Raw genomic sequence first — 17,249 nt, 5'->3', positions numbered from 1 at the left:
CAGAAAAAGGATTAAAGGAAAATTTCATAAGAATTTTCATAAATAGTGCATCAAAGGTAACATGAAAGATCTACTAGTTATGTACATAAAATAAAAGTCTTTATATTATTGATAATCCATATATTGCTCGAATAAAGCCAATAGAGGTGTCGCAAATTTTCAAAAGCTAGAAGATGTACTCAAAGCTGTAAAACTGAACTTAATAATGATTGGGTACTACCTCAATTCTTTGGTCTACATTCATTTTTGTTTAGTAAATGCAGTCCACATCGAAGGCATACTCCATTTTTGTGCCAATAGATGGCAGAGGCCGATCCACTGCTCCACCAATTGTTAGCGGTAACCATACATACCTAGAATCCCTCAAGTCAGCGGGATTTTAATGATGGTCATCAATATAAATTAAACAGGAATCCACACAAATGTGCTTTAAGAAAAGAATTAATGTAGTTAGCTGGAAAACTTTGTTACCTCCCATGCAAGGATTTCCTATAACTTTCTATGGAACATAAATTGATCATGTTGTATGAGCAAGAGCGCTTCGTTTGGTGATCAATCACTGCATCTTGATGTGATCATGTAATAAGTCCCTTCGTGCTTGAAGAGCGCCGGTGCGTCTCGCCGTTGTCCAACAAGAGCCCTTACCACAACATGTGTCACTCAAGGTAATTTGGACTAAGTGTAATAACCCCAAAATTTTGAACTTTTTGTAACCCTTATGAATAGTATTTTTGCTGATATTTCTGAACAAGAAAACTTTTCATGCCACATTATGTAGGGTTTCTTTTATGGGTATTCTGAGATTTTATTGGTACTCTATATGATATATAAGTGTATGCAAAGATCGTCAGAATCCAAATTTGAACCTTTTGATTTTTCCCGAAAATCCACCAGATATCGAAAGAATTGAGTATAAGGTAACAGGATAAAAAGGATTTAAATTCAAGGATTTTAATAGAGGATCATAAAAAGGAATATAATGTATTGAGAAAGGTTAAGGGAACCTAAGTAATAAGATCCCGAGTATGATCCCTCAAACGATAAACGAAAACGAAAGTTAAGCGAACCGTATAACAGATCAGCGGTCATTAGCCAAGTAATTAGAAGCTAATCAAAGAGATTAGAGGGGATGATGTCATCCAACCAATGAGAAGAGGACAAAGGAGGGAGGGTGACATCACATGATGACATAAGCATGACATAAGGGAAGGAATTGTTGGATGATTGTGAACCACACAATAATTACCATGGTAAAAAGGTAAGAAATCAAAACAAAACAAATCAAAAAAATAAACCAACCAAAACAAATCAAAGCAAAACACAAAATCATTTCTTTCTTCAACCAAGGAGCTCTCGGCTTTTCTTCATTTCAAGAAGAAGAATTTCAAAAAATCAAGTTCCAAGCTTCCTTAATTGGTAAGATAATTATCTAGTACTCCTTGTGCATAGATATAGCAATCCTATAAGTTTAAGCCTCCAAATCATTCACAATCTTCTCCAAGAAATCAATGAAGAAGATAATGAATAGTGATTTCAAGATTTTTAACTTGATTTTTCTTGTTTTTCCTCTAAGATCCAAGCATCCCTAAGACATCTCAAGGCTTCTTAATGCTTCCTAGCTACTCCAATCACTTCAAGGAAGGTATAACATCTCCAAACCCTAGATTTACTTTGTATATTAGGACGATTTTGATTGTTATGGTAAAAGAGTAGCTTGATGCTTGCATGTTTAGAGTTTGGGTTGGAGTTGTAGTAAATTGGATGTTGAATCTTGTTGATTAGTAAAGGACTTAAGTATAGTTTTAAATTCAAGTTTAAGAATAAGTAAAAATTGTTAATGTTGAGTTGTTGGGGCTGTTATGATGTAGTATGGATGGAGTTTTGATTGGGTTGTTAATTGGGGTTGATTGGTGGATGATTTGGAATGGTATAAATTTGGGAAATCGCGTAAACATAGCCGTCGTAATGTCCGATTTACTTTAGACTGCTTTTGTTCATAACATTAGGACCCGAGAACTCCCTGCTAGGTTTTTACCATTGCCATGTTTAGATAGTTCATGTTACGAGCTTCATTTTGATATGTGGTTTGTTTGATTCCGATGTACGGTTTAGGTGAAACGGCCGTTTTAAGTAACGACGTTTCACGAACGAACCATTACCCCTCACCTTACTTTGAAACATAGGTTAAAGACCTTAAAGGACTAATTGGAGTATGAAACAATTATGTTAAGAGGATTAGGCAGTTGGTAAGGTACTCGTGAAAGAATTACCTTAAAAATTGTAATGGTTAATTTATTAAAAATGGTGGAGCCGAGGGTACTCGAGCGACTTAAGAGAATCAGTAAGCGCAAAGCGAGCGTTAGAGTCTAATTTGGTTAAAGTATAGATTTACAAGTGACTTTGGTTTAATTCCAACTTACATGTTGTTTATAGGTTACCAGACTCGTCCCGAGCCATTTGTAACCCCCAGTCGCCCAGGCAAGTTTTCTACCCGTATAACCGTTGTGATGTATATGTGTATATGCATGATCTTGTGATAAATGCATATTTGTTATTAGCAAATTCTTGCGATATATTGTAACATGTGATATGGTATATATGCATGCCTATTTCGTATTCTTGATTTATATATCTGTTCGTTCAAATGCTTATTAGTTGCATAATACCTTGCTAGAGATAAACGGAATTTGAGTATACCCTTAGTATAGGGGATCAAAAGGTGAACTTTTTCTAAAACCGGGAGGCGAGGCTCCCGAGTATAATATATATATATATATATATATATATATGAATAGTTTTTAAAACTATTAATCGAATAAGGTTTATTCGATAACTTTATATTATTTAATGAATATTACTTGAATATTCATTCGAGGACTTATGACTCACTTTATATTATTTAATGAATATTACTTGAATAATCATTCGAGGGCTTATGACTCAGTTTATATTATTTAATGAATATTATTTGAATATTCATATGAGGACCTATGACTCCGATTATTTTCTGAGATATATTCTTTATTTTGTTAAAGAATAAGGTGTCGATAATCAAACTTATTTTTGATTATTCAAATAAAGATAGTACTTTCGTATAAGTATATATTTGGTTATTTAATACTCATTTCAAGTATAAGTTTTACAACTTCTATCTCAATTATTTGTATACATATTATTCTTTATGGGAATATTATTTAAATAATAATATTCAGATATTTTCTAATATATTGGGACTGATTTACTTTATTAAATCAACATTACTCCAAACACTCTTTAAAGTATTTTCGAGTCTTTAAAATGATTTTTAAAAGTTAGAGCGGATCCCAAAACTCATTTTTATATATTTAAGATCTTCCTTTTTAAAGGGGATTTAAATACTCGCTCAAAACCAGAGGGATCCAGCTCTGTGGTGTATTTTATATTCGCAACAAGGTTGCGGTTTTGGTAAATGAATTGATTACTTACCCAACGTTCGGGAAGTAAGTCCATCTATCGAGTCGGCATAAGCAACATGGGCTCAGTGGGCATCCATGATAGTGTAAGTGGCTCAGTAGGAGTCCATCAAATGCGTAAGTGGCTGAGTGGCAGTCCAGCATAAGGTCCTATTGCGACCAGGGTGATGACCAGTGGGGAATTCGTCAATCTACTAGTAGAAAAGGTTACTTATTGGTATCTTTGCCTGATCAGCAAGATATCGGGTTTATGCCACAGTTCTTTTTCCTTCCAAAAATTTATTGGATATTACAAACTCTGTTCATACCTTACATGACAGAGGTTTCCAGGAACTGTATAAAGAAGGTATATATGTGGATATATATATCGGAACTTAATGAAGTATATCATAGCTTCATTTCCTTCAATAATACTGCAAAGATTTAATCTATTCAAATCTTGTCTCGTAGTCTCATCTATGTGATGAACTGTTGAAAGCTCATTATACTTTGAACAGTGGTAGTTCAAGTAGCTTTATAAATGATATAAGTATAGTGAAGTATTTGGTAACTTCATCCCTTGTTTTGCTTATATCCAGTAAGTAATTATCTTGCACTTGATAAAGGATTCTAGTAAGTTATCCATTTAGATACTTGCATTATTGTTTACACTATATATTATCTTGCGAGCTGTAATGCTCACTCTTGCTTTATTTCTTCATCACACAACAACAGTTAGGAAAGATGGCTAGACTCAAGCAGACCCAGCGCAAGAGCGTGGGAAGTGCCCCGCGCCTTCCCGTTGAGATCATAGCTGCTATAGCTGCAGAGGTAGATCTATCTGTAGATCAGACCTTCTACTTTTGGGAATCAATTATGTATAATTATAACTTGTGGCAGATAATGGCAATTAATTGTAAACTTATTAAGTAATCATTTTGGGTTGTAATAACTTTTAAATTGTGGATTCAAAGACTTGTACTTATTTCAATTTCATCTTTGAGACTATAACGAGTTGTGGTGTGTGTTAGTGTGGGGTCACAGCATAAGGTTAATTATTATTAATTAAGTGAAGTGATATTGTGGAAAGAAAGACCGTGACGACCCGGATCCCTGACCCCGGATCTGGGGGTGTTACAGAAATGGTATTAGAGCTAAGCGTTATAAACCTCAGAGATGATGCGACGATATAATAATAAACTCACAAAGATAATAAGAACTCTTGCCAAGTTCATGGTCGGACTACTTAAAGTAGCGCTGACAGTTAAAACCCTTACGGGAACCCTTATAAGTATCATGATAGTAACTTAGCTCGTTTAATGTGTAGACACATGAGATAGAGGACCCTGAGATGTTCGAACGTGAGCATGATGAGGCACTGCTAGATGTCGAGGATCAGGAGGAGCCTGAGATGGAGGAGGATGAGGAGGACCCCTCAGAGGAGTCAGAGACAGAGGTCATTGCTATTTCAGATGAGGAGGACCTGGATAAGGTCCCAGTAGCAGAGGAGCGTGTCGGAGCTATGGTAGTGTACATTGGTACCCCTTTACCCACACTCCCGGTGGTCAGAGCTCCTACCCCTCCACCACTATCTTGGATCCCCTATGATGATAGCTCAGAGACCCATACTTCCGAGCCTAGGCAGACCAAGGAGGCACCATCAGCGGCTCCAGATTCACCACCTCTCGACCCTGCCCATAGGCAGTCTTTGTTAGCCCACGGCTATGTTCAGGATGTACTGAGGACCCGAGTGGCTGTTGCTGAGGCCCGGCTGGATGAGGCCAGGAGGGAGTTGGATGCGGAGAGGGCGGGTAGGCATACCCGAGCTTATGAGACTAGGGCTGCTATACCCCGATCCTTGAGGAGGGAGCTGACGGGGATAGAGTTCACGTCCTGAGCGAGACTCAGATCACTCCAGGGGGACAGGCATGGTAGGATCTCCAGGCGGCAGGCTGACTATATCTTCCGTCGTGCGATGGAAAGGGTATGGGAGCTGACCCACTCCGGTGTGTGATTCAGGACTGACGATGGGATAGTCTAGTTGTCTAGTAAGTCGAGGCCTTTGTAAGAGCCAATTTTCCTGGATAGTTGACTTGTATATAGCATCCCTTTTTCTGACTAGACAAATAGACTCTGGTGTATCACTTTTGGGACAGATGGCTGTAGCACTGTTGTACTTTTGACCAGATCAAACTATGTATTTCTCGCATTATGTATATATTTGTTTCCTTTCGGTTCAGTTCCTTAGTGACGAGATCACTGTTTTTATCATTATTATTACTGCACTTCTTATTACAACTGTCATAATATAATAGAATTGCGAGATACATTCTCCCCATTATAGAGCTATGCAAGGCACAATGTTGTGTATGATTGTGACCTAACGTTGAATTTCCCAATAATTTTTTTTTTATCAGTATCATGCCGCCAAGAAAGATTGAAACTAGGGCGAACCCTGGATCTGAGGACCAGGGAAGCCATAACCAGGACGATAGGAACCAGGAACACAGTGAAGAGGAAGATGAGGATTATGTGGAACAGAATGACTCCCTGTATGAAGAGGAAGAGGAAATATATGATGTTGAGGGATTTGAGATAGAGGCCGAGGAAGGAGAAACTGAGGTTGAGCAACCAATACCAAACCCATGCATGGATCCCATGGGCCAGTTCATGCAACTACTAAGGCAGAACTTGGAACGTCAACCCAACCCACCCCCTCAAGGAAATAACAATGCTGTGGCAAACTCTTTCAGGGCTTTTAAGTCCCTTAAGCCCCCTGAGTTCCATGGATCAGCCGACCCAGTTGAGGCAAGGGCATGGTTAAAGGAAATGGAGAAATCCTTTGAGATTTTGAGTACCGATGAGGCACAGAAGACTGTATTTGCTACCTACCTTCTGAAAGGAGAGGCTAACTACTGGTGGGAGGCCAAGAAAAACATGGAGACAGATGCTATCATAACCTGGGAGAGGTTCAGTCAGTTGTTTCTGGGAAAATATTTCCCGAGGTTTATGGAAAACCAGATGGAGCTCAAGTTCTTGGAGCTAAAGCAGAATAACTTATCTGTAGCAGAGTATGAAGCGAAATTTACTGAGTTATCAAGATTTGTGCCGGAATTTGTAAGCACCGAGGAAAAGAAAGCTAGGAGGTTTCAGCAGGGACTGAAACCGTGGATTCAGAATAGGGTGGCAATCCTTGAGCTTACGGATTATGCCACTCTGGTGCAAAAGGCAATAATTGTAGAAGCCGGAAGTGAACAAATCCAGAAGGAAAGAGAGAAGAAGGGAATAAAGAGGAAAAATATGAGCATGGGTGGGGTTTCCGCAGGAAGGAGCTTCCCAACTAGATTTAATCGAGGAGCAGTGTCCCTACCGGGAAAGAACACTGGGTTTAAGCGGCCAATGAGCGTGAATGTGAGCCAGAGCGGCCAGAAGTCAAGAATGTCCTATTCCAACCAGTCTCAACCCCCATTGCCAGCCTGTAACACTTGTGGAAGGATGCACACTGGGGAGTGTAAAGGAAAGCCAGTTACCTGCTTTAAGTACGGTCGAGAAGGTCACTATTCAACTAAGTGCCCTTCATCAACCCCTGCCGTCATTCCAACCACCACTTGTCATCAGTGTGGACGCCTGGGTCATTGGAAGAGGGAATGCCCAATGAACAAACCAGCAGCTTCAGGAGCCAGCAGGGCTGCCTCCAATAAGCCACCTACTGCGAGGACTTTCAACATGACAGTCCAGGATGCTATGAAAGACTCAGATGTGATAGTAGGTACCCTTTCTCTAAATTCAGTCAGTTCAAATGTTTTATTTGATTCGGGAGCAACTAAATCTTTTATATCAAAGGACCTTGCACGTAAGTTAAGACATAAGGCTGAACCCTTGGTAGAACCCTTGCAAGTAGAAATAGCCAATCATGAAATTATTCCTGTTAACCAGATTCACCCCGCCTGTGAGTTAGGCATAGGGGAGCAATCTTTTAGTGTTGATCTGATTCCTTTTAAATTAGGGGAGTTTGATGTAATTTTGGGAATGGACTGGCTATCTAGCAATGATGATCAGATAGACTGTAAGGGGAAGAAGGTTAAGTTAAATATCCCAAGAAAGAAAGAAGTTATATTTAGAGGAAAGAGGCAGACGCATAAATTTTTGACTATGGCCCAGGCCAGAAGGATGCTACGAAAAGGAAATGAGGCTTACCTAGCCTATGTGGTGGACACGCAGAAGGAGGTGCCCAACTTACAAGATATTCCGGTAGTCAATGAATTTGAAGACGTATTCCCACAAGACCTTCCGGGATTACCACCCGATAAAGTGATTGAATTTGCTATTGAGTTGGCCCCAGGGACGGCGCCAGTTTCAAAAGCACCTTACCGGTTAGCCCCATTAGAAATGAAGGAATTAGCTACCCAATTGGAGGAACTCTTGGATAAGGGTATGATAAGACCCAGTGTGTCTCCGTGGGGAGCACCGGTGTTATTTGTTAAGAAGAAAGATGGGAGCATGAGGCTGTGCATCGACTATCGAGAGTTGAACAAGCTAACCATAAAGAACAGGTACCCGTTACCTAGATTAGACGATCTGTTCGACCAACTAAAGGATGCTGTTTATTTTTCCAAGATTGACCTGAGAACTGGATAACACCAACTAAAGATTAAACCCGAAGATATTCCCAAGACAGCGTTCCGTACCAGGTATGGGCATTATGAGTTCTTGGTAATGTCCTTTGGATTAACCAACGCCCCAGCGACTTTCATGGATTTAATGAACAGATTATTTAAGAAGTACTTGGATCAGTGTGTGATAGTTTTTATCGATGATATTTTAATCTACTCAAGGACTGAGGCAGATCATGCAGAGCATCTGAGGATAGCTCTAGGAATACTCAGAGAGGAACAGTTATTTGCCAAATTCTCGAAGTGTGAATTCTGGCGGAATGAAGTACAATTTTTAGGACATGTGATCAATAAAGAAGGAGTATTGGTCGACCCCTCCAAGATAGAGGCGGTCTCAAATTAGGAAAGGCCAACCACACCCACAGAGGTAAGGAGTTTCATAGGATTTGCCGGCTACTATCGTAGATTTGTACATGACTTTGCGAAGATCGCAACCCCTTTGACACGACTTACTCGTAAGATAGAAAAGTTTGAATGGATGGAAAAATGCGAGAACAGTTTTCAGGAATTAAAGAGAAGATTGGTGACGGCCACTGTGTTGGCGTTGCCAGACGAAAAAGGAGATTTTGTGATATATAGTGACGCGTCGCACAAAAGATTAGGGTGTGTGCTTATGCAGCACGGTAAAGTGATTGCGTATGCGTCGAGACAACTGAAGGAATACGAGATTAGATATCCTACTCATGACCTTGAGCTCGCGGCAATAGTTTTTGCCCTAAAAATTTGGAGGCACTACTTGTATGGAGAGAAGTGCGAGATTTTCACAGACCATAAGAGCCTCAAGTACATATTCATGCAGAAAGAGCTCAATATGCGCCATAGGAGATGGTTAGAGCTAATCAAGGACTATGATTGTAAGATTCTCTATTATCCGGGAAAAGCCAATGTGGTGGCTGACGCCCTCAGTAGGAAGGAAAGGCTCAGAATGATAATGACTTCGGAGGAATTAATCAGGGATTTCGAAAGAATGGAAATAGAAGTAAAGGTAACCGAAACCGGAACTGAAAAGCTTTTTGAGATCTCAATGCAGCCAGAGTTATTGGAAAAGATCAGATTGTGCCAAGAGAAAATAATGAATGAAGGCAGAGAGTCAATGACTGGAGAAGAGATCCATACTGAGAAAGATGATAAAGGGATAATGAGGTACTCCTACCGGATTTGGGTTCCGAACGTTCAAGAGCTTAAAGATGAGATTTTGGATGAAAGCCATAGTTCAAGGTATTCAATTCACCCGGGAAGCACCAAGATGTATAGGGATTTGAAGGAATATTACTGGTGGCCCAATATGAAGAGGGACGTAGCAGAATGGGTAAGCAAATGTTTGACTTGCCAAAGAGTAAAGGCAGAGCACCAGAGACCCAGTGGACTTTTACGACCCCTGGAGATTCCCGAATGGAAATGGGAACAGATAGCCATGGATTTTATTGTCGGTTTACCAAGGACAAAAGCCAACCATGATGCCATATGGGTGATCATAGACCGACTGACAAAGTCAGCTCATTTAATTCCTATCAATGAGAGATACACAGTCGATAGACTGGTGGACATTTACCTTAAGGAAATAGTGATGCGACATGGAGTCCCAGCGTCCAATATCTCAGACCGAGACCCCAGGTTCTGAAAGGAATATGTCCTAAGTCCAATCATGTATTAGGATTTAGGAATAACTTCCTGTGTAATCTGTTTTGATTTCATTGATATTAATAAAATACTTGTTTTGTTTTTATTACGGGCTTTATCTATTTAAGTGTTTAAATAAGATATACCATAGTTTAGAGTAAAGCTTTTTATGGATTATGATGAGATCATAATAGTGAGACCTAAAAGATGATAACTCTAAACTTAAATAGTTCCTGGTCGTAGGATTACTAACTGGTAATTAATAATCCACAGAGATCGGTACATACTATGCTTGCTTCATTATGAAGGATGTCTGTTCTCATAGACATTTGTGTGGTGACACTATAGCTAGTATGTAGGTGCTTATTATAGAATAAGTTCACTGAACATGACTCGCTCAGCTGAACAACTGATGGAGTTCACTCACGTGTCAGCAGTTGTTCACATAGTGATAGTTGTACAAGTATCCTTAGACTTGAGGTCATCATAGTCATCTTGTGTACACTGAACTATGCTTTGGTTTAGTTCTTAGTCTCCAGGGACAATTATTAGGGCTCTACTGGGTATAGGAATTTGTACACGAAGATAGTGTATGATCAATAAAGGATCTACCCCTTCCAGTGAAGGAAGCGAATGTTCAAGGCTGATCCACTTATGCTAGTTCAGGAATCTCTGGCCAGAGTGAATGAAATTAGAAAGGAGTTTCTAATTTGCATAGAACTAAGCATAGTAAATGGTAAGCAAGTGATTAAATTAGATAGGCTTGACACGAGATCCATGCCTTGTATTTAATCGGGACATTGTAGGGTAGAAGGAGTTTATTGTACGGTAACTATTCACTGAATAGGTTCTTGGTATTCTAAGCAGTGAATTCATATTATCCGGATAGTCGCGATATGCTGAGAAGTATCCCTCACGATGTAGAATAAATGTGATTAATTAATTAATCATATTTAATAAATTAGAGAATTTATATAAATAATGATAAAATAGTTTTATTATTATTTATTTCTACTACCGGCTTAATATTGAACCTACAGGGTCACACCATAAAAAGAGAATGATTTAATGGTGGAGGAATTAATTAATAATGGCTAATAATTATTTATTTGTGAAATAAATAATTAATTGGCAAATTTAATAATTGATTAAATGAGATTTAATTGATTATAAATAAATTAAGAAAAGTTCTTAATATTATTAATTAAGGATTTAATTTTTTGGAAATTAAATCAAGAAAGAGAATTATTTCTAAAGTGTTTAGAAAAAGGATTAATAATTAAAAGGTGTTTTAATTATTAATGAGAATAATAAATGGGATAATAATAATAATATTTATGGAAAAATTTCAGCTGAAAATTTTGCCTATAAATATACTATTATAAACCCTATTTTTGATTCTAACCCCAAAATTTTATAAAACCTAATTCTCTCCACCTCCTCCTCCTCCTTAACGTCATTTTCTTGGTGGATACCGGTGGAGTGCTTCACGTTTGAGGAGCAGCTGCTAAGAATCTTCGATCGTTGCTTTTGGATCGCATATTAAAGGTTAGTAATCGATTTATATATTTTTACCACGATTTATATGCTTTTATTTGGATTTTATATGTGTAAAAGTGTTTTATCATGCCTCCGCTGCGATTAAAATCCAACACTGGTATCAGAGCTTAGGTTGTATGCATATAGATCTGTGGTAAAAATTTCAGAATTTTATGTGCTTGTATGAATTAATTATGATTTTTACAAGTTATATCATGGATTAATTTTGTCTGATGAGAAATCGTTTCTCAGAATAATTTTGAATGCTGATATGGGTTCTACAAGTGTTGTAGATCATCTGGGTATTTTTTTCATAATTTTATGATGTATAGATTATTTATTATGAATTTTTGAAGTTGTTGCAATTAAATTCGTAATTAAATAATCATATATATATAAATTGTAAGTATGTATATATATTTGTATATCTGCATCTGCTGTGGCTGTCTGTGTTGCACGGAGAAAGACAGAGTTGACAGGGATGGCGGCACGGAATTCCTTGCGAGAAAAGACGGCGACTGCTGAAAAAGGGCGAAGGACCGCGCGTCTGCCACGCGCGCGTGGGGTTCACGCGCTCCAGGCCCACGCGCGGCGCGTGTCAGCCACGCGCTGGTCAAAGGTCAGATGACATGCTGACGTCAGCACAGGGTTTCGGGCGCGTGAGGCGCGTGTGCGCGTGGCGGCACGTGGACGGGAATCTAACACGCGGCTGACAGCGCGTGTGCGCGTGGGGGCGCGTGGGAGACGTTTCGGCGCGTGAGGGCGCGTGGTAGCTCAGAATAGGGCGATTTTGGTGCCGTTGGATTCGTCTTTTCGAGACGCTTCTAAAGGTATATTATATGATATTTTATTAAATTGTTTCGAACTGTTTATAGCTAACAGAAGTGTTTTTAAGCTATTTTTGACTGTTTTAATTGCTTTTAAATGCTTCATGTGATACATAGAGATGTATAATGCTTAGACTAATGTGCTAGATGATATAACATGCCTACCTTGATGTTTATTCATGTTTATATATATGATATATGCTTAGTTTATCATGCGATGATAGATTTAGGTGAACTTAAATGAACATAAGGCGCTTGTTAGACAATCTAGTATAGTGAAATTGTTTCATAACCTTAATAATAATATTATGAATACAATTATGAGATTCTTGTATTTATGAAACACGTAATTGAATATGAATTTTCAATATGAGATAAAGGATGATTCTGTCAACAACAGATTTTTATCTGTAAGAAAGGGTTATTAAGTGACGCCTCTTGACAATGCTCCACCCGATCTGGGAATCATCTGATTATTGATTATTGATTTAAAATATTTAATTTAAAAGGAAGAATTTATTTATAATATGATTATGATTGTAACGTAATATAATCCCTCTAAAATTAAATAATATCAAGTAGTAATTGGCCAATGACACAACGGGCTTGTGTCGGTCATAGCCTTCCAATATAATAGAAAAGTAGTTCTTATTTTTGAATCATTGTCGGTTCGTGCTACAGCCGAGGGCTTTGATTTCGAAATAAGAAATACTTGTCTATTACATAGAGATGTGTACATTGAATAAGAATCTAAAGGTCTGTACGTGCCACAGCCGTGGGCCTTTGGGGACTGATTCAACTGTACGGAATGTTGGGTTAGACTTGACTTAGAATATTGAGTTTGTCGTGCCACAGCCGAGACTCAATTATTTAAGAGGCTAAAGTTTGATTAGGGAATAACATAAGATGTAATTGACAAGAGTTGTCTGCTTATTGAACATTACATGGCGGTTCGTGCTACAGCCGGGGTTGTGTAATGGAATGTAGGATCCCTATTCCCACTAGCATTATGAATGCTTAATTTTTCACGTAGGGGGTTGAATAAATTAGATAAACTAGTGGGAGCCACTTATGAATAAAGACCCGATTCATATAGTTTTTTAAAATGAAATCGAATATTTGCTAAGTGTTGTTATGTGTTTATCATTTACAGATTTACAATATACATTATGTCTTCTGTACTATCACTCAGGAGCATACTAGATGCTCACAAGTTGACTGATCCTAATTATGCTGACTGGCTTCGAAACTTGAGAATTGTTCTCAGGATTGAGAAGCTGGAATACGTGATTGACTCACCTAAGCCTACTGAACCTGCTAGCGATGCGCATAATGATGAACATGTTGTGTATCGTAAGTGGATAGATGATGCAAATATTGCTCAATGCATCATGCTAGCTTCCATGAATATTGAGCTACAGAAGCAACATGAGCATATGGATGCTCACACTATCCTCATGCATCTACAAGAGTTGTGTGATGTGGCGGGGAGGACAGCTCGATATGAGATATCGAAGGAGCTGTTCGGTTGTAGGATGTCTGAGGGATCATCTGTGAATGACCATGTACTTAAGATGATCAATTTGATTGAACGTCTTGGACAACTTGGTTTTGCCATGGATGGGGAGCTGAGCCAAGACTTGGTCTTGCAATCGCTTCCGAGTTCGTTCTCACAGTTTGTTGTGAACTTTCACAAGAATAAGTTGGATGTCAGCCTGCCTGAACTCCACAACATGTTGAAGACTGCGGAATCGAATTTTCCCCCTAAGAAGAGTTATGTTCTTCTAATTGGTGAAGGTTCCAATCCTAAGAAAAGGAAGAGGAACTCTTCCAAGAAGAAGAAAGTAGGTGAAGAAAAGCCGGTTCCACCAAAAGCTGAAGACCCCAAGAGCAAAGTTGTTTGCTTTCACTGTAACAAGGCGGGGCACTTGAAGAGGAACTGCAAGGTTTACCTTACAGAATTGAAGAAGAAGAAGGGTAATGAGACTGCCGCTTCTGATTCAGGTATGTTCATGATAGAAGTGAATATGTCATTAAGCCAAATTTTTACTTGGGTATTAGATACCGCCTATGGTTCTGACATCTGCAATTCGTTGCAGGGACTAAGGAGAAGTAGGACTCTTAAAGAAGAGGAGGTGATTCTACTGATGGGAAATGGAGCAAGAGTTGCTGCTGAAGATGTAGAATCATTTCATTTACATATGCCTACGGGCAAGACTATTGTTTTTTAAATAATTGTTATTTTGTTCCCTCGATTGTGAGGAATATTTTTCCCATGTTAGACTTGGCTGGATTTTCATTTATTATTGAGAATAATGAATGTTCTATTCTTAGAGATAATATTCTTTATGGACGTGGTACTTTAAATAATGGTCTGTATAAATGTGACATAATTTACTTCAGATTGAACAAACTAATAAAAGAAAAGGGATGATGAAAATCTCACTTTATTGTGGCACTGCAGTCTCCATTTAGTGGACATGGAGAGAGGGCTGCAGATTTGCTGGTACACACAGATGTATGTGGACCAATGTCTACGCAAGCCATGGGTGGATTGTCGTACTTCATTACTTTCATAGATGATAGATCTAGATTCGGATATGTGTTTGATGAAACACAAGTCTGAAGCCTTTGAAAAGTTCAAAGAGTATAAGTATGAAGTGGAGAAACAAACCAAACATAGTATTATAATTCTTCGATTAGATCGAGGTGGTGAATACTTGAATGGAGAGTTTCTGGATTATCTCAAAGTAAATGGTATAGTCTCCCAGTGGACGCCTCCAGATTGGTATCTGAAAGGAGAAATCAAACTTTGTTAGACATAGTTCGGTCCATGATGAGCTATGAGAATCTTCCAGTATTCCTATGGGGTTATGCATTGGAAACCTCAGCATATTTACTGAATAAGGTGCCTTCCAAATCTGTTCCTCAAACTCCGTATGAGATATGGAAAGAAAGGAAACCTAGTCTTAAACACGTTAAGATTTGGGGATGTCCAGCTTATGTCAAGAAAGTTGACCCAGATAAGCTGGAATATCGATCCGTAAAATGTAGTTTTGTGGGATATCCTAAAGAGACTTTAGGGTATTACTTTTACACCGATCATCGGGTGTTTGTCTCCAGACATGCTACCTTCTTGGAAAAGGAGTTTATCCTTGAAGGAAAGAGTGGGAGCAAAATTAAACTTGATGAAGTTCAAGAAGCACAAACTACTACGGATCAAGTGCAAACACCTGTTCTGACTGAACAACCTTCTGTGGAACAGCCCATTCGTAGGTCAGGGAGAGTGTCTCGCCAACCTGAGAGGTAGTATGGCCTTGTCATTGAGAATGACAATGAGTTGTCGATCATTGATGATGACGACCCTGTGACCTATAATGAGGCTATGAGTAGTGTTGACGCAAAGAAATGGCATAGTGCCATGAAATCCGGAATGAAATCTATGTATACGGGATACAAAAGAATGATTAGAGCAGATGGCCAGGTGGAGACCTTTAAGTCCAGGCTTTTGGGAAAAGGATTTTGTTGTATATATATGTATATATATGTATTTCTCTGAGTATATATATATGTATATTCTGTTGTATATATATATGGCTGTAAATATACAACTGTTGGCTGTTGGCTGCTGGTTTGAGGCGGTGGAACGGAAGACAGAGTACAGTACGGTGACACGGAATTCCGTGCGAGAAAAGATGGCGACTGCTGAAAAAGGGCGAAGGACCGCGCGTCTGCCACGCGCACGTGGGGTTCACGCGCTCCAGGCCCACGCGCGGCGCGTGTTAGCCACGCGCTGGTCAAAGGTCAAATGACATGCTGACGTCATCAGATGACGTCATGCTGACGTTAGCACAGGGTTTCGGGCGCGTGAGGTGCGTGTGTGCGTGGCGGCACGTGGACGGGAATCTGACATGCGCCTGATAGCGCGTGTGCGTGTGGGACGCGTGGGAGACGTTGTTTCGGCGCGTGGTAGCTCAGATTTGGGCGATTTTGGTGCCGTTGGATTCATCTTTTTGAGACGCTTCTAATGGTATATTATATGATATTTTATGAAATTGTTTCATACTATTTATAGCTAACAGAAGTGTTTTGAAGCTGTTTTTGACTGTTTTAATTGCTTTTAAATGCTTCATGTAATACATAGAGATGTATAATGCTTAGACCAATATGCTAGATGATGTAACATGCCTACCTTGATGTTTATTCATGTTGATATATGCTTAGTTTATCATGCGATGATAGATTTAGGTGAACTTAAATGAACATAAGGCGTTTGTTAGACAACCTAGTATAGTGAAATTGTTTCATAACCTTAATAACAATATTATGAATACAATCATGAGATTCTTGTGTTTATGAAACATGTAATTGAATATGAATTTTCGATATGAGAGAAAGGATGATTCTGTCAACAACAGATTTCTATCTGTAAGAAAGGGTTATTAAGTGATGCCTCTTGACAATGCTCCACCCGATCTGGGAATCATCTGATTATTGATTATTGATTTGAAATATTTAATTTAAAAGGAAGAATCTCTTTATAATATGATTATGATTGTAACGTAATATAATCCCTCTAAAATTAAATAATATCAAGTAGTAATTGGCCAATGACACAACGGGCTTGTGTCGGTCATAGCCTTCCAAGTTAAATATGAGTACCGCGTACCATCCCCAGACGGATGAGCAGAGTGAAAGGACCATCCAGACATTAGAGGATATGTTGAGAGTCTGTGCAATAGACTTTAAAGGAAGTTGGGATGATCACTTTGTTATTTCTAGAGAACTAACAATGAGATTTACAGAAGGGGGGTTGAATGTAAATCTCAAAACTTTTTCAAGTTTTGAGCAGTTTATAAAGACTGTGTGTTCAAGATGAACAAGTGTGTGAATTGCTTTAAGCTGATACAGACAGATATATATTCAAACACAAATGTAAAGAACACAATAAACCTTTAAAAACTTTTCTGGTGGATTTGTTGTTCCACCAGAGATGGTATTTCAGAAATTCTGTGATCTAAGAATTTGATCACAGCTGCATCCTAGTACAAACTAGATAATTTTTCTCTCAAGATTTTTCTAAACAGCTCTGGAAAAATTCTTATCTAATTACTAGCTACTACTTGGTTTATATGTTACCAAGTTTACAAGTGAGACAT

The 17,249-nt window shown here is 38.7% G+C and overlaps 1 pseudogene; it reads right to left on the bottom strand.

The window, feature by feature from the left end:
• Positions 1 to 250: 250 nt before the first annotated feature.
• The window catches only part of LOC141713963 (uncharacterized), a 25,397-nt pseudogene continuing 8,398 nt past the window's right edge, over positions 251 to 17,249 (bottom strand).

Source organism: Apium graveolens, chromosome 3 (genome assembly GCF_009905375.1).
Source record: "Apium graveolens cultivar Ventura chromosome 3, ASM990537v1, whole genome shotgun sequence".
Lineage (NCBI taxonomy): Eukaryota > Viridiplantae > Streptophyta > Magnoliopsida > Apiales > Apiaceae > Apium > Apium graveolens.
Note: the sequence above shows the minus strand (reverse complement) of the source record. Positions and strands in the feature narration are given on the sequence as shown.